Below are 19,313 nucleotides of genomic sequence, written 5' to 3' on the forward strand. Positions count from 1 at the left end.
TCCTCAGAATTGTCATCTTCATTCTCTATGTCTGATGCTGGCCTGCGTTGTTTCCCCATTGTCACACTTGTATTGTGGGTTTTTCTACGTGTTGTGGTGGTATTCATTGTCTATATGATGTAGGCAGCACACTCCTCTGGCTCCTCCCTTTCTGGATGGGCTGACTTGCCTCTAAGGGAGGGGAGTCCTCCGTGGATGAAGCCTCACACTGGGTCTAATCTTAGGCCCGAGCATGCAACAGAGAAGACAGTCCAGAGAGAAATGTTTGCTTCTGTGATATAGCGCCGTTCTTAGTGTGATTTTTCCTTCTTGTTGCAATGGAGTTCTTTCCTTAGAAAGAGTGCACGGCTGCGTAGCGAAGCGGAGCGGCCGTGCTCCTCTGAGCCTGTTTTTGCCCCACTCGCAAGAGTTTCACGCAAGAGGACAGTAGACAGACATAGACAGGTCACACTCACAGTCTTTCACAGTTGAGCCCCACTGGGCCGGTGTACTTTCGCGGATTTTCCCCGCCTGGTGTCACACACAGGGAGCCGGCTTTTGCCCAGATAGCATTGTTATCTCTTCCCGAATGTAGTTTCTTTGGAGTTAGCTTCCCAGGGCTCTGAGGAGAGCTTCCAGAGTTCAGGAAAGACAGAGAAGGGTAGGACAGGGCTCCCTTCCGGTGCTCAGTTCCTCAGAAGAAGCACAGCCCGGTGGAGATTCTGCAGGTAGAGCAGTCAGCACTCTGCCTGGAAACCCCCACCTGCAGCCTTTTCTCACTCACTCACTGGCTCGCTGGGTAGCTCCCGAATGTAGTTTCTTTGGGGTTCACTTCCCAGGGCTCTGAGGAGAGCTTCCAGAGTTCAGGAAAGACAGAGAAGGGTAGGACAGGGCTCCCTTCCGGTGCTCAGTTCCTCAGAAGAAGCACAGCCCGGTGGAGATTCTGCATGTAGAGCAGTCAGCACTCTGCCTGGAAACCCCCACCTGCAGCCATTTCTCACTCACTCACTGGCTCGCTGGGTTGCTTCTGAATGTAGTTTCTTTGGGGTTCGCTTCCCAGGGCTCTGAGGAGAGCTTCCAGAGTTCAGGAAAGACAGAGAAGGGTAGGACAGGGCTCCCTTCCGGTGCTCAGTTCCTCAGAAGAAGCACAGCCCGGTGGAGATTCTGCAGGTAGAGCAGTCAGCACTCTGCCTGGAAACCCCCACCTGCAGCCATTTCTCCTGTGATCAACTTTTAAATAAACGAATTAAGTTGTATTTTTAGGACCCCTGCAATATATAGAATAGAAATGAGCTTAAGCCTGTAACAACCACCTCCTTCTTCCTTAATATTTAATTCCTGGTATTTATATGTCAAGTTTACATTACACATGCAATTTGAGCCTTTTTTTCACCATATAAATCAGGTTATACCTAAGATTCTTGTCTATTTTATATCCAGATTCTAGCTGGTATGTATGGTAGGCTGAAATTCTGGACCCTTTCTGCCCAGAGTTCAAGTTCTGGTGATGCCTTCCAGCTGTAAGATGTTGGATATATTTTACTTTTCTCTTCTCCAATTCCTTGACTTGCAAACAAGTTTTTCAATACTTTTTATCCTGAGGTTGACATAAGGATTAAATCAGTTCACATTTGCAAAGAACTCTAACCAGCACCTGGTTCACGTTACATGATGTTAAATAATTAAACTTCCTACACTCCAAAAACAAAATGTAAAACTAAAGGAGATTAAATTCACTGACAAGAGTCAAAGAACTTATGCATAAATTAAAGGCAGCTCTGTAGAATTCAAATACAGTGTAATTTTGGTTACATTTTACCCAATTAAAACTAACTGAATTCAATTACCCATGCTTTTGTGAGATTTTCTATAATAAAGACTAGGACAAATTTATATATTCATACCAACTAATTAGTGGAAAAGCATAAGTTATTAAATATGTGGTGCAAGTCAACTTGAAACAATATTGGCTTCATATATTTAGAATGCTCCATACATTTTATTGTCTGGTGAGTAAATGTATTCCTTGGATCATAAATCAATCTTTGCCTACCTATCCCGAGTGTTATAATTTCAAGTTATGAAAAGCATTTGTGTGAAGGAAAGCACTTTGTTCATTCTCCATAGAATAGTGCAAAAATATTTAGGTTAAATTTTCCTTAAAGGAATTCAATCCAGATATATGACAGAAATTTTTCTGATTAATATGGAGAGTCAGAATTGAAGTTAGATCTGTGTGTAACTTCAATTTCTATTGGAAAACATCCTGTCCAACCATCTTTTCCCAACTACCTTGTTCTCATGTCTAAAATCCCATATTTAAGATTTTGTTTCAACCAGATCAATGAAATATTTTCATTAACCACCCACTGAGAAATATCCTAAATAAAGATGCAAATATGTCTGAACATGCCACATGTTATGCTATCACTAACAAATAACATTTCAGTAGCGATTACATTGACAGGCCCCTTTCAACTAGTACAATTTCCTGAAAGTACAACCCTACAGCTTAAAAACAAAAAACATCATAAAAAGCAAGACAGGGGTCATGGGTTTAATGGAAGCACTTAAAATTTGTTTGCCATTTATTATGTACCAGGCCCTTCCTTTTAACTATTTTAAGGAAAGATGATTAAGCACTCTTAGGGTTTCAGAGATAGCTCAAGGAGAAGTAATGGGGTATGTTGAACTACACTCGATCTGTATCATGGTAGTTGAGATAGATCTCTTGTTGGAACCCTTGTGGGACCATAAGGAATAATTTATAAGGAATAATACATGGGTTTACTGTGAGCATAGGATATTAATATGATAGCAAGTTAAGGTTCTGCATAGAATTCATAATAAAGGAAGTTTTCATCCAAAAATAAAAACTTCCAAATTTATTTCTAGCCTACTGACAATTTTTGATTTGTAAATATATCTGTGGTTGAGGAAAATATATTGTCACATGAAGGCTTAAAATCTTTCTGAAGCAGACAGGCAGGTAGGTAGGGAAGAACCCCACTCCCCCAAGGCAATGAATGGGGTTTGAAGAAGTTAGTATTTAAGATATCAGCAATGGGACTACTGAGAATTCTGTTTATGGGTGATTGTCCTTCCACTGTAACTTTACTTTGTCCTCTTTCTTTGCATCTTTGTTCTCTAATTAAAAATAAAAAATTAAAAAAAAAAAGAAAAAAAAAAGATTAGACCATTACCTAGGTCACTGCAAGGAGAGACAAGACTGGGCTTCTATTGAAAGAAGCTCCATTGGGCACAGAGGCTAAGAAAAAGACATCAAAGAAAACCATCAAAAGCCCCTAGTAACCACCCTAGCAGCAGGACTCTTACCTAGGTTGAAAGTCCCATGTGGTACAGATTGGAAGAAGCCCTATATAAACCAACTTGGCGCAAAGGAGATGAGTACATGTGCTCTCTGGGTCCATGAACATGATGCCTGCATTCACAGGTTGCCTGTATCTCCCTTCTTGAGATGGGGACTTTCCTAGTGGGTTGTGTACTGAGAGTCTCTCTGCCTTTGAAGAAGCCTGAACTCTCACTTGAGCACATTATTCTCTCAATTATTTCTTCTCCCTCTCTTTCTTCAGTTCTTTGGTGGTGGTGGAGGAAGTGAGGAACTATTTTTAATATCACTACTTGTCTCTTTCTGAAATTCTTTTCTGTGAGGGAAGATGATGGCCTGAGCAAGTTATGTTAAAGGTGGCAGAGGAAGAGAGAGAAAGTGTTAGATTCTCTTCTCTCAGGCCTGTTGCTTTTCTCTTTTCTATTTCATATAAATCACCCCAGGGACTCCATAAGCATCATTTCCTTAGCATAACTATGAGTTTAGAAATATAAATTTTCATTACTAAAGTCAAGTATCAAGATTTAGTAGAAGCAAGAAGTTTGTTAATCTTTCTACATCACATGGTTTTCATGCATTTTCTTTGTTACTCTTTTCTTAGTTTCTCATAGAATAATATATTCACTGGGAATTTATTATAAACCACTTAGTCTAGCTGGATACCTCCTTATTTTGCTCCCCTGTGTATGGACAATTTGGGATGTCTTTGTCATTTGCTTAATTTTAATTAGATGGAGCATCACCTTATCCATTATTTTTTTGAAATGAAAAACAAAGATGTGCTTACTAAATAGCTTTAAAACTCAACTTTAACATACAACTATATATGTTATTACTGGTTTTGTGCTCTGAAAATCACTACTTATAGTGCTCATGGCGGCCTTATGTGGTACACAGTTCTGAACCCAGAATTCATACTCTATAAATAGACATTTTTAATTTTGCTCCAAATGTTGGACATTTCTAAGAACCCTGCATTCTTGCTTGCTATCTGTACCAAGTATCACAGTCAGTTCTGATATCTTAGAAAACCCCTTCTGGTAATTTTTTGCTATTTTACATAAGGTCAAAGTACAATTGTTTTATTTGAAGCTCCCTCTGAGCCCATCTCTGAGTTTCCAAATCAGACGAGAAAAGGCTGGAGAATAGCTCTTTCCCATGTTGCCATGGCAACCAACTGCGCTGGTATCAATAGAAAATTTGCAGTTTACAACCTCTTGCCTCTGCCCTCACTAACATGGTTAGTTTCCTCCATTTAGCTGGATCGTCTTTGATTTTTACAAGAAATAAATAGCTTTTTATTTTAGTGCTGTTTATATTTTAATGTATTTGTGATCTATTTGTCATTCCAACAAAGAAATATCAGAAGAGAAACAAAATGAAACAAAGCAGAGAAAGGCTTTGAGGTTGATCAGGCTTTGTTAGAAAAGACAATTTTAAATATATGCTCTCGAAAATGTTCTTAGTCTCTGGATTGCAGACCCGCATACAAAGTTTTGAGCTGCACAACTCTGTCCTCTGACCTGGACCTGTCCTCCAAGGCAGGATCATTGCCACATAGGAGACCATGCTCAAATTAACACATTAAATTCTGTACTTAATTTAATGTTTGGTTATCACTTTCTTGAGATTCTTCATCATGTTTGAGCAAAGATTTTGTTGGATGCCCTCTGAAACACTGTTCCCAAACTACCTGGCAGACAGAACTCCTGTCTATTTGTTCCAGGGGACCTTGTAGAGTGGTTGTTCCCTGGCTACTATGTCTATGAAAACTTCATAGACACTACCTACCGCACCAGAGATGGAGATGGACAGCACAAAGAGGGACAGAACACCCCACCCCCCATTCCAGTGATTTTTAATTGGACTTGACCCTAGGCTGTCCTTTCTCTCTCACAGAGAGCTCAGGTTAAAGGAAATAAGCTAAGTTGCTGTTGCTCTAGGAGCACTCCTTAACACCATTGTTTATGTTTTGCTTCTCCCCAGAACCTCACCACCTCACCATCAGCCTTCTATGTCCTGTTACCCTTATGATATCCCAGTTTCTCTTTAGATTCTATATAAGCATTGTTGTAAGGGATTAAACTGACTCTAAGCATGAACCTAGGACCTGTTCTTTCCTAGTCAAGATCTGAGAAAATGTCCTCAGTTCCTGATAGCACCAGGAGGAGAAAGTTGACCTTGTTGCCAACAGGTTTGGCACATATTTCCCAATTTTAGATTTGCTCTGGGTCAAAAAATAATGTAGCCAGCTTTTCTCCCAAGATGTTTCTCTATGCCTTGGGCATCGTCCTCTGCCACAACCTAACCACCTGCCACATCTCTGAGTGCTGCTAGCATCACTGCAGCAGCCATGCTGGGCACCATGCCAACACAAATCTGGGATCAGACTTAAATACACTTTTATTAGAAACTTCATTTATAGGAATACAGGCGTGTCCTCTGTGGTTCTCTGTGCCCTTCATGTTTACATTGTTTCCTTCTCCTTTAAACCTTACAGGATAAAAATAGAAATAAGCAATAAAATTAAAAAGTATGTTTGCTCATGCCAACTTCCAAGTTGTAGTCAATTTAGCAAAAGAGAGAAGCTTTTCATAAGCTTTTTTTGTGAGAAAGGACCATATTAGATGGATGCTTGCACATTTATTTGTTCTAAGTATATGCAAAATCTTCCTCTGCAAACTGGAAAAGCATCTAGTTTTAAGTATAATATGTGTTATGAAAGAAGTACATTATTTATGTCAGTAGTGGGATAAAAGCATATTATTTTCATTTCACTGGGTAGCACTACCAAATTAGAAGCTTGGTGTGTGGTAATTTAAGTATATTGAGCTAGATGACCTCTATAATCCTCAAAATAGAAATATAACAAGGAGCCAAAATACTTAAAATGGCATTAAAGAAATTGTACATTAAGACTCAATAAATTAAAGTTCTGTCAGTGACCTGTATATTTTGGAGATTAGCCCCTTATCTGATGAGTATTGGGTGAATAGTTTCTCCACTCAGTGGGTGGCTCTTCTATCCTGGGCACTATTTCTTTTGAGGTGCAGAAGCTTCTCAGCTTAATGTATTCCCATCTCTTTATCTCTGCTTCCACTTGTTTGGAAAGTGCAGTTTCCTCTTTGAAGATGCCTTTAGTCTCATTGTCATGGAGTATTTTACCTAGTTGTTGTTCTATATACCGTATGGTATCAGGTCTGATATCAAAGTCTTTAATCCATTTGGATTTTACCTTCGTACATGGTGTTAACTGGGGGGTCTATGTTCACTTTTTTTGCAAGTGGCTAACCAGTTCTGCCAGCACCACTTGTTGAAGAGGTTTTCCCTACTCCACTTAGGATTTCTTGCTCCTTTGTCAAAAATTAGGTGTTTGTATGTCTGGGGAACGTTCTCTGAGAACTCAAGCCTATTCCACTGATCTGAGTTCCTGTCTTTATTCCAATACCATGCTGTTTTGATAACTATTGCTTTGTAGTACAGTTTAAAGTTGGGGAAAGTAATGCCTCCCATTTTCATTTCCCTAGGAGTGGTTTAGCTATTCGAGGGTGTTTATTGTTCCAGATGAACTTCATAAGTGTTTGATCCACTTCTTTGAAGAATGTCATGGGTATTTTTAAGGGGAGCACATTAAATCTGTATAATGCTTTGGGGAATATTGCCATTTTAATGATGTTAATCCTGCCAATACATGAGCAGGGTATGTGTTTCCATTTCCATGTGTCCTCTCTTATTTCTTGGAGCAGGGCTTTATAGTTTTCTTTGTATAGGTCCTTTACGTCTTTGGTCAATTTGACCCCAAGATATTTGAGTTTGTGTGGCACTAATGTGAATGGGATTGCCTTCTTGACTTCCTTCTCTTCCCTATCATTATTGGTATATAAAAAGGCCATTGATTTCTGTGTGTTAATTTTGTAGCCTGCACCTTGCTATATGAGTCTATTGTTTCTAGAAGCTTTTTGGTAGAGTCTTTAGGGTTTTCTAAGTAGAGTATCATGTCATCTGCAAACAGTGAGAGCTTGACTTCTTCCTTTCCTATCTGGATTCCCTTGATATCTTTTTCTTGCCTGATCTCTATAGCAAGCACTTCCAGTACTATGTTGAAGAGGAGTGGTGAGAATGGACAGCCTTGTCTTGTACCAGAATTTAGAGGAAATGCTTTTAGTTTTTCTCCATTGAGGATAATATTTGCCATTGGCTTGTGGTAGATGGCTTTAACTAGATTGAGAAAGGTTCCTTCCATTCCCATCTTGCTGAGAGCTTTGATCAAGAATGGGTGTTGGACCTTATCAAATGCTTTCTCTGCATCTATTGATATGATCATGTGATTTTTATTTTTCTTGTTGTTGATGTTGTGTATGATGTTGATAGATTTATGGATGTTAAATCATCCTTGCATTCTTGGGATGAAACCTACTTGGTCATAGTGTATGATCTTCTCAATGATGCATTGGATCCTATTTACCAGGAATTTGTTGAAGATCTTTGCATCTGCATTCATCAGGAATATTGGTCTGTAATTTTCTTTTTCGGCAGCATCTCTGGTTTGGGTATCAAGGTGATGTTGGCTTCATAAAAGCTGTTGGGAGTGTTCCCGTTTTTTCAATTTCATGGAAGAGCTTAGCTAGGATTGGTAGTAGCTCCTCTTGAAAGGTTTGAAAAAATTCATTAGTAAATTCATCTGGGCCTGGGCTTTTCTTTTTAGGCAGCTGTGTGATTACAGTTGCAATTTCCTCCATAGTGATAGGGGTATTTAGATATCCTCCTTACTTAACCATGGAAGGTTATTATAAATGAAAAGGGGGAGATCACGACAGATATTGCAGAGATCCAAAGGGTAATCAGAGACTACTTTGAGAAACTTCATGCTATTAAATATGAGAACCTAGAAGGAATGGATACATTTTTGGACACTTATAACCTTCCACAGTTAATTAGGAGGATGTAACATATCCAAACACTCCCATGACTATGGAGGAAATTGAAACTGTAATCAAACAGTATTGCATGCTCATTTCATTTTACATATTTATTTATAATATATTACTTGAAAAAAAAGAAAGAAAAGTTGGGCTGAGTTAGCTTTACTATGATTCCACTTTAAACTGATGATGAAGCTGCTTCCTGGGTCCCTGTAGATATGATTTGTTCTTATTCATATGTTTCTAATTATTTAGAATCAAATTATTACCAGTAAAGTATTAGTGTTGATAGTATTTTATATCATTGAAATTCTATGACAATTGGATTACCACGTGGTTGGCAAAAGTTACTCTTTTCAAACCTACTTGTGCCAATTTTTTTTAAAATAGTACATATATTAGCTGTTGGAAATCCAACAGAGGCTTCCATTATTCTTTGAATCAGATCAGAATTCTCTATCTGTCAACAGCATCTTATGCATTCAGATTACTGCATCTGCCTCCAAATTCTTACTTTTCTCTATAGTCCTTGATTGTAAGATCCATATGACTAAAAACATTTACATCTTTCACTATCAGAATGTCTGTCTCTGTTCATGTGTTTTGAACAAGGACTAACTTGGCTGAGCTCAACTCCTTACATACACGACCTAGTAGTGTGTCTGCCAATAGTAGATGCTCATTAAAGCATGCGTTTTGATTGAATTGCTGATTTCATGCGAAAACCTTTCACACTAATACTTGAAGCTGAACTCATATTGATTTTTGCATAGTAATAGTTATCTGGGGCCGGAGAGATAGTGTAGCAGGTAAGGTATTTTACTTTACATGCAATCAGCCCTGAATAGATCCTCAGCATCCCATATAGTCCTGTGAACATCTGAGTATTGAATTAGGAGTAAACCCTGAATATCACTGGGCATGTGGCCCAAGAGCTAATAAATTCAACTATATAAAATAAAATAAATGTAAAGCATATTAAATTAGAGAAAAATATAAGCCTGTAAATAAGATGAAATATTAATTTTAAAAATATTTCTCTATTTACAGGGGTGAAGGAGGAGGAGATGGAGTCATTGGTGATGGGAAGGTTGCACTGGTGAAGGAGGACTGCTCTTCTTATGACTGAAAGCCAAATACTATCATGTTTGTAATCACAGTGTTTAAATAAAGATACTATTTAAAATATTTCTTTGACTATATTCAAAATATTTTAATAATTTTATATATTACATTTTATTATATTTATTTTATAAATAAATGTATTTATAACTAATTTATTAAATATCTCATCGATGAAATATTCTCACAAAAGAAATACTAAAAGCTTTTGCCAATGTTTCTGGATGAAATTTTCTTGATTTCTGTTCTCTTTTATCTCTAGAGGCAACCTTGCTATCAAGCATCTCAAAACATATCAACATAATAATAATTCAAAATAATAATAATAAATAAAATAAAATAATAATAATTCAAAAATTCAATTGAAAAATGCATATCAACATCTCAAAACCTTTTCACATTTGCACAGCAGTCTTCTGCTGGGATGAAGATAAGGTCTACCACAGTGCATATCAAAACAGTACTGTCTCTGCTAGAGCAGCTTTAGAAATGGTGACATTGTTAAAGAATTTTAGGACGAAGATTCTTTGGGTCAAAGAACATCACCAGCTATGTGAAAACCACAGCTGAGCTTAAGGAATCACAACCTAATGACTCCTGATTTAATGAGATTGTTGGGAGAATATGCTGGGACCTGTGGACATATCAGCATCAGTCAAGTGATTTAGCATCAGAGACCATAGCTTCCAAAAGAGCAAGCAATAGTTTCTAAAATTAGCATATCATTATGAAAATGTGAATTTGATTATGTGAACTACTTGTGTTTTAGTTTATATTAGTTAAGCAATTTAATGGATTGATTGATAACTGAGAGAATAAAGTCAATTTCATATTCTTTTTCATTATATTGACTTGTAAACTGCTGCGTAAAGTAATATACATGACTGGATTAATAGGTGTCTACTTTTTACTGCATTTATTTATTTATTTATTTATTTATTTATTTATTTATTTATTTATTTATTTATTTTTGGTTTTTGAGCCATACCTGGTGGCGATCGTGGGTCACTCCTGACTATGTGCTCAGAAATTGCTCCTGGCTCTGGGGACCATATGGGACTCCAGGGGGATCAAACCCAGGTCTGTCCTGGGCAGTCATATGCAAGGCAAATGCCCTTCCCCTGTGCTATCATTCTAGCCCCTTCATTTTAATTTTTCAATTATTATTAATCATTGCCTCGAGTTTATTTTATATCAATATTATTTCTTACAATATTTTCATTACTACTATGCAATATTAATAAGCTTCTAGATTTTTCTGTTCTTCAGTTTATGTCTATTAATAGAGTAAATAAAAGCATTACTTCTTTATAATTATTACATTACATTAAGTTATTGCATCTAAAAGGTTGGGTTAATTCATTATTGCTTTATATGCTTGTACATGTTTATCTATAATATATATGAAAGTATATGTCTTGGTAAAGATACCTTCTCTAAAACTAATGATATTTCTCTAAACGCTAAACATTAAAAAAAAAGATATTTTAGAATTAAAATCGGTACAATTAAATTTATAGAGGTATACAGGTATTATAATGATAACTATAATACCATGAACTGATTGAAAAATAATTCAACACAGTGATATATTTAAGAAAGATACTAAAAGGAGCTAGTCTTTCTTGGAAGTACTAAGAAAAGAGCATTGAGTTCAACAAAACATAACAAGTGGGCCAGAGAGATAGCACAGCGGTAGCGTGTTTGCCTTGCACGCAGCCAATCCAGGATGCACTGTGGTTCCAATCCCGGCATTCCATATAGTGCTCCGTGTCTGCCAGGAGTGATTTCTGAGCGCAGAGCCAGGAGTATCCCTGATCGGCACTCGGGTGTGACCCCAAAACAAAACAAAAAACACATAACAAGCAATATCTGGATGTTTGAATGAAAATATGTCAGTCTTTTGTTTTGTTAAAGCTATGAATGTGTAATACCTGATCAGGACATTTCTGAAAAGAAAACCTGCATATAAGGGCAGGCAAAATCTTATAGTGAGTAGAGATAGATGCTTAATGGTACTCGGAACCTTATTGCTAAACCACCTTTGAATCTGGTGTTTTCTCTTGCACTCATAAGCAAAGCATTCCTTAGTGATAGTAATTCACCAGCTAATGATGCTTGCCGAGAGAAAAGGAAGGTACTAGTCAGTGAATGGAGGTGCCCATTTTATTAAATCTATATTCCATATTATCCTCTCAAATAGCATTATGGAAGGCTCAATTTATGACTACACTGTTTTGTCAGCTGAGGAACAAACAGTGGTTAAAAGAAACACAAATCCATGATGTTCTAGGGTAGTTATCCTAGCTGGAAATCAGATAACAAATCATCTATCTGCCTTTCATTTTCCCCGAGGAAAGTTCTAGAGGCATAGAGCTATTCTTTAATATGAGTGGTCAGATACGCTATTTTATTTTATTTTTTGCAAAGCCTTTTAAATAAAAGATTATAGGAAGTGAGTTGTTGAAATATACCACTGTGTTGAGTTGTGGGAATCTACCACTGTGAAAGTAGCTGGAGCTGAGAACTAAGATCACAGGTTAGTGAACAGAAAAGCCGACTAGTTGGGTAGAAAATATAGCTCATACCAAGTGCTTTTATTTGAGAATATGGAACTGTTTTTTTTTATTTTTTATTTGTTTTGTTTTGTTTTGGGGCCACACCCAGTGTGTTCCTCCTAGCTCTGCACTCAGAAATCACTTCTGGCAGACTTGGGAGACCATATGAGCTGCTGGGGATCAAACCTGAGTCAGCCGCTTGCAATACAAACTTCCTACCTGCTGTGCTATCACTTCAGACCCCTGAGAATATGGAACTGTTGAAGGATAGAATATTAAGATTAAGTGATAGAACATAGAGACAGATTCAGACTTTGTCTATATATAAAAGCAGAAAGGTGAAGTATAGATAGGGAAATTGTAGAGGAAACTGCAAAAACAAATTGTAGAGCAAACTGATTAAAAATTTTGCTAACTCATTTTATTTCTTTTTTTTTAAATTTATTTATTTATCTTTTTTAAATGTTCGTCCTACATATATATTTGTGAGCACATACATTTTTAATTCCCCCTTTTTTTCTTTTTTTTTTCTCTCTTCGTTTTTTGGTATGTGACCTGTGTCTGTTATCCCATCAGTCCTCTCACGAATACACAGACATTATAATGTAGCACCACTTCCCTCTGCAAAGGCACACTAAGTAAAGGGGAAATATTACATATAAAAAAAAAAGAGCTCTTATCTACTAGAGATAGGAACTCATAGTTGTTTAAAATATAGGGATATCTCCTGCCTTGAAAATATGTCATGTGGAATCAAATTAGACCTCAGGTGATTAGATACCATTCATCCAGCCTTGAACCCTTGATCCCAGACATAGAAACGGCACAGCTCTTCACAACAGCTGCAGGAAACAAACTCCATCCGGGACTGCCTTAATACGACGAGACCAACAACAAGGCCCAGCTCTAACATGATATCCTGACAACGAGGAAAATGCGAACATCTTGACCTTAGAGCAGATTAGCCTACCTTACCAACTAACAACAAGACAAAAACAGAAGTCGTGGCACCCTTTGGTAGGTCCAAAAGCCAAGATGGGGATTTACAGATGACTGGCTGCTAGATCCACGACCAGACTGTATACATCTTGGGTCCAATAAAAAAGCCCTAGTTTAGGGTTTGAACTATGACCTGCACAATAATCATGATCCCCAGTCCCAAAGGTCCAGCAGAGACAATAGTAACGGAATGGGGCTTTTGGAAGCACAAAGAAAGACGCTATCCTAGGTGCCACCCTAGGTTCAGTGCAAAGACCAAGATCACCAACCACAGAAGATGGACTAAAATCACACTGAGGTAACAGAACCGCTAGAACCACAAAGACTGACTTCATCATAAGTCCCACCTCAGGATCTGTGCAGATACTGAGACATCTAAACACAGAGCAGAAGTCTTCCACACACCAAAAAAAAAAAAAAAAAGGAAAAAACAAAACAAAACAAAAAAAAAAAACAAACACCAACGGGAAAGGAAAGGATCCTGAGCAAAGTCTAGAGTTGATCCCATGACAGTATGCTCCAAGGACGGAAAACCCCATATCTCTTAGGCCAAGTGAATTCTTTTTCGAATGACCCCAATATTTACTGTGCCAGGGCAGGAGGGAAAAAACAAAAATACAAAAAGCACAAAACCTTGGTTATTTTTTATATAAATATATATTACCTTCATTTATTATTATTGTTATTATTATTTTTGATTTACCAATCTATTTTGGTCGATTTCTCTGTTTGGGTGTGATTATTGAAAGTGTAGTCCCCAATTATACTTTTTTTTTTCTCTTCCTTTCTTCTCTTTCGTTATGTGCTATGCCACGTTTCTTAATTCAAGACCATGGCGTGATTTTTTGTTTGTCTGTTTTTGTTTTTGTTTTTTTTTCTATTTGTTTGTTTGTTTGTTTTGTCTGCTCTGTGTGGTGCTTATCGATATAGCTGGAGCCCTCACTGGATATTTGACACTTCTTTTGGTACTAGTGGAGTGTTTCACCTTCTTTTTCTCCATCTCCCAAATTGATGATGAGAGCCTTTAAAAGGACTCCGCCCAATTTCGGGGTATTAGACTCTTATCCCAGTTAATTACTTTTCTCTCCTTCAAACAAAACCATGCAACTTGAACTAGCTAGTCCTGACTCCAGTTAGAGGGGGAAATAAGGGAGGCATCAAGACCAAACAGGTGCAAGACTACTAAGTAGTGGGTTAGATACAGAGGGGACCACATATTCTAGCCGCCCTGGGGTGAGGGAAAAGGAAAAGGGAGGTAGGACAGAAACGGAGGTGTAGGGAGGACAATTTGGCGATGGGAATCCCCCCTGATTTTATGTAAATATGTACCTAAAATTTTATTGTCAACAATATGTAAGCCACTATGATCAAAATAAAAGTTTATATTAAAAAAAACAAAAAAAAACAAAGGTAGACTAAATTGTATGTTTTGTTTTGTGAATCTGTAACTCACAAACTTTTACTAGGGACCACACATAAAACCTATGGAAGGTGTGACTTCACAAAATTGTCACTTTCTACAGTATCTTTTATATAACTAAATTTCATTTCAAGTTTGAAATCTATTAATCCAAATAAAATTTAACTCAAAGGTAAATATAATTATGTAACACGTTCTAAGAAAGTTTTAGGCTTTCTCACTCAATCTACGGATTTTTCTTGCTTCATCTCATGGTGGGTATTTTCTGATGTATCTTTCTACCCGTTTGCTAACATTACCATAAAGGTATTGGGCTACTTTTCTGTCTCACACTGCTACTAGAGAAGTATTTAGATTTCCAACTGGATTTAAGATTCTGGGGATCCCATGTAGATGAAGGTATATAGGTTTTCTACCTATGTGATTTTCTACTATGCCTTGAACTAAGTCAATGTTCTAATGTCTTGATTTTCCTAGAAATTTTGCTTCTTTTTGATTGTGGCATCTTTTACTTGGCTGGTGTAGAAAAAAGAATTAATTTTTTCATGTTATTGCAATAGATTTAAAAGTTCTTTGGTTGCGTAACTGAAATGTAAATTCATAATAAAAAGGAAAAATGCAATACCCTAGTTTTCCTTATTGTTGTTGTTTTTGGTTTGGGGCCATACTTTGTGGTGCTCAGGGAGTACTCCTGACTGTGTCCTCAGGATTACTCTGGTGAGCTCAGGGACCTGATGGGATGCTAAGAATCAAATCCAAGTGGGCCATGTACCAGACAAGTGCTTTACCTACTGTATTATCACTCTGACTCCATACAATAGAACTTTATAATCATACATAATGGTACATACCATGTGATTGAACTTCTATAGAATTATGAATCCAAACAAATTGATAGGAAATAAGATATAAGCATTGTATGTGATGTGGCAAAAAGTAGAATTAATAAATGACACAAAGAAACTTGAAAACAAGCATATATTCATTATGATTGTTTTGAGAGTTCTACAAATATCTACAAATGTCAGACATATACATTTGCATAATTTAAATGCATTCAGTATATGTTTGTCAATTATAACTCAAAAAAGCTGTTAAAAATGAGCATTCAAAGACAAGATCTTGGGGCAGCTGTGTTGTTGTAAGTAGCAGCGCAGGAACAGCTGACAACATGTCAGTTGCCTTCCATATCTCCTCACTGGGGTTCATCTGTAATGAACACCATATGTAAAGAAACTCTTTTCTTTTTTCAATTATATGTACACATTTAGTGATTGTCGTATGGGAGATAAAAAGAGCAAAGAAGTTCAGTCTTGCAGATGGAATCTTCAGGTCTGTGGGAAAAGAGATTAAGTTGATAAATAGCCTGAAATTTCTGCTAGTATGTGTGCCCATCATTTTCACAGATACTATCTTTCTGGTCTCAGAAGGTGAGTTCTTGTGTTTGTGTGGTGTGTGCAAACACTCACTTGTGTTGACTGGATTAAAAAAAATTATTACTATAAGGACATTGACTGCTAGACTGAAATTAGGGGCCAATGAACCATGCCCTCCCTCTACATGACTGGTCAGTGGAAGTTTCGAGTTCCTTGTTTATGGACTATATTGAGCACAGGTCCTGCTCAAATATGTATGTCTGGAAAAATTGTTATGCTAATAGTCACAGGATCTCATGCAGGTTCAGAGACTGGCATGCATGTATATTTCTGAGCAGCTTTAGAAAAATTTTCTCATATTTCATTCATCTTGCTGATGAAAAAATAAATACAAATGATTATGACTCTTGTACAAAGTCAGTTAGGAATTTCCAGGAGCAGGGTAGATACCTGATAGAAATCTTTGACAACTCTGATAGCAAGAAGTTCTGGGACTTATCTATAAAAGTCTCTTACTAGCATTGATCTTCCTTCTTCTCCAAGCTTTTTTTTTTGAAAGTAAAGGCTGAACATTAATATGATCTTTCTTTTTTTCATAAGTGATACAAAGCCCAAGTTCAGGAGATGAGAAAAAAGGGGCCGAGAAAAAAATGAGAAAAGGAGACGGTGAGAGAGGGAGACTAGAATGGTTTGTGTTAGACAATGTTATTCCAGTCACTATAGATTTATTTTTTCTGCATGAGTGAGGATCAGTCCCTAGAAACTCTTTGGTAAATATATCAAAGCCCTGAGACTATTGTAGGTTTCCACAATGAGCCCCTACAGGATTGTCATAGCACTGCAGAAATTTCCTGTGGAAGAAAACTGTCCTAAATATTGTCAACAGGACTGTTTCTGTTTTCTGCATTATGGGAATGCTGCTAAAATGACTAAATCCCAAAGCTGAAATAGGCTTCCTTTCTAGTGCCATTTTTGACAATTCTCTATATAATATGTATAAATGGGGTGATAAAACTAATCTTTATTGCATTATTTGTGAAAAATATTTAGTGCTGACTCTTGTTTGGAAACCCTTGGGAGAACCCTTGGTTAGAGGAGGAAAAAAGAAATATTCTTCATATGAAAATTTTCTTTATGTCACAGAAACTTTAGAGCTTAGGTGTTCTCTGTGAAACTTCTCCCTAGATGTTCACTGAGTTATTTGATTAAATTGAGGTTTTTATTACACATAATTTTTTCTGTGTCTTCACCATCAAAAATAGAGCAGAGTTTGAAGGGTAAGAATTATGGAAGCATTTTGATTTTTCCAATCTACTTTCTAAGAGATGCATCTGCATTGACAAGTAGTCCAGCATTTCTATTATAGGCTAATTTGTCTGTTTTTCAAGACTCTCTTTAAAGTGCTGAGAATACTATGATTATTCTAGATCAAGGAGCTAGCTCAAATGTATATTATGTGTCTTATGTGTAGGAGTTTCTGGGTTGGATATTTAACATTGCATCCCCCATGTGATGTTGGTGGCCCATGAGCATTGTCAGTCTGAGCAATACAATGGTGAATTAAGAAATTGGGGGGGCTGGAGAGATAGAATGGAGGTAAGGTATTTACCTTGCATGCAGAAGGATGGTGGTTTGAATCCCGGCATCCCATATGATCCCCCAAACCTGCCAGGAGTGATTTCTGAGCGTAGAGCCAGGAGTAACCCCTGAGCGCTGCCAGGTGTGACCCAAAAACCAAAAAAAAAAAAAAAAAAAAATGGAACTGTCAGTTCCACAACCTTTCTGCCACATGCACATGGCCATGAGTAATTTCCACTACCTCTCACCAACACCATGGGGAAGGCCCAATTCTTTTTTCTTTTAGGTTTTTGGGCCACACCTCATGTCCACTCAGGTATGACTCCTGGCTCTGTGCTCAGAAATTGCTCCTGGCGTGGGGACCATATTGGATAAAACCTGGATCCATTCCAAGTCAACCATGTGCAAGGAAAATGCCCTACTGCTATGCTATCATTCTGGCCCCATTCCTAATATTTTTAAAATACAAATTTTCTATTCACAACAAAAGTAAATAAATGATTCCATTAAAAATAATAGACACATGGGCCAGAGTGATAGCACAATTTTTAAGGCAATTGTCATGCATGCAGCTAATGCAGGTTTGATTCCTGGCCTACCACATGGTCTCCTGAGCACTACCAGGGGTGATTCCTCAGTGCATGAGTACTTCTGGGTGTGACCCCCAAACAACAATGAATAGACACAGATCACTAGCACCTACTTCTAAAATCACACCATTTTCTGCTCTCTCACACACATACCAATGCATGTAGTCACATGTACTCTTCCATCCAGCTAATAATTATACTGACTTCAAAAACATAGAATTGATATAATTTTAAACAAACATTCGGTTTCATATAGATAGAATTACATGTTTCTGGTTTTTCTTGCTAAAATTTTATTTATGATATTCATCTGTGCTATTTATGACTGATTCATTAATTTTCAAAGTTTATCATTTACATGTGTGAACACATCACCATTTTTGTCATTTGTTTATTGATTGGCATTTGTGTTTTATTTTGATGTTAGCAATTATCAAGAAAATATGAAAGAAATTGTACATAGATATTTTTGTGACTACAGTCTACCAAACAGTCATCTTGAAATCATAGAACCCTTTCCTTTAGAGTTATCTATCTCTTTTATATTATTTATATTTATATTTATATTAGTTTATATTATCTCATATATATATATGAGAGTAGATAGGTATTCTGAACATAAACCCCTTTCCACAATATATACATTATAAATAACTTTTCTCATTATGTGAGTTAGCATGGTTCTCTTTAAATTAAAGGTACCTTGATTTAACCTTTTATAAAAATTATTGTAACATATAGATGTGGATAAATGGATAAAATACATAAATAACAGGTTCTGTTGCCTTGGTGCATTTCCTATTTGGTGGTATTTCAGGGCAGTCCCAGAATTCTCCATTTCTTAAAAGTAGCTTTGTTAATTCTATACTCCTGATAAAATTACTGCAAAGTAATATTTCTTTTTAGGCATAATTATAACTTCTGATCCACTGAATTTCTACTACCTTAAACATTCTATCTTGTATCCTTGACAATTTTCTCCTTGTGTTTTGGGTCATATCCAGTGATGCCTCAGGCTTAGTCATGACTCTACAATTAGAGATCATTCCTGGAAGTGCTAGAAGATTATATAAGGTTCTGGGGATTAACCCTATGTTGGTACCATGCAAGGCAAAATGTATACAATATATTGGACTCCTGGACAGATTTTTAAAAAATATTTTAAAACATGGTGGGTAGAATTAAAATGCTGTTGACAATAGAATATTTATATGGCATTTTCTTCTTTCATTTCACTGATTTCATATTGATCTTAGAGATGTACCTATTATTCCTGCTTCCTCATCAAGAAGCCCAAAGTATCAGTGTAGATGGACAAACACACAGGTTAGAATTAGACAATTAGGCAAGATTTTAAATCATAATTCTTGATTAAGTTGCTTTACTTCTCTAAGCTGCATTTCTCTTGTCTGTAAAACAA

The sequence above is a fragment of the Suncus etruscus genome, chromosome 6 (assembly GCF_024139225.1).
Source record: "Suncus etruscus isolate mSunEtr1 chromosome 6, mSunEtr1.pri.cur, whole genome shotgun sequence".
In the NCBI taxonomy this organism is placed as follows: Eukaryota; Metazoa; Chordata; class Mammalia; order Eulipotyphla; family Soricidae; genus Suncus; species Suncus etruscus.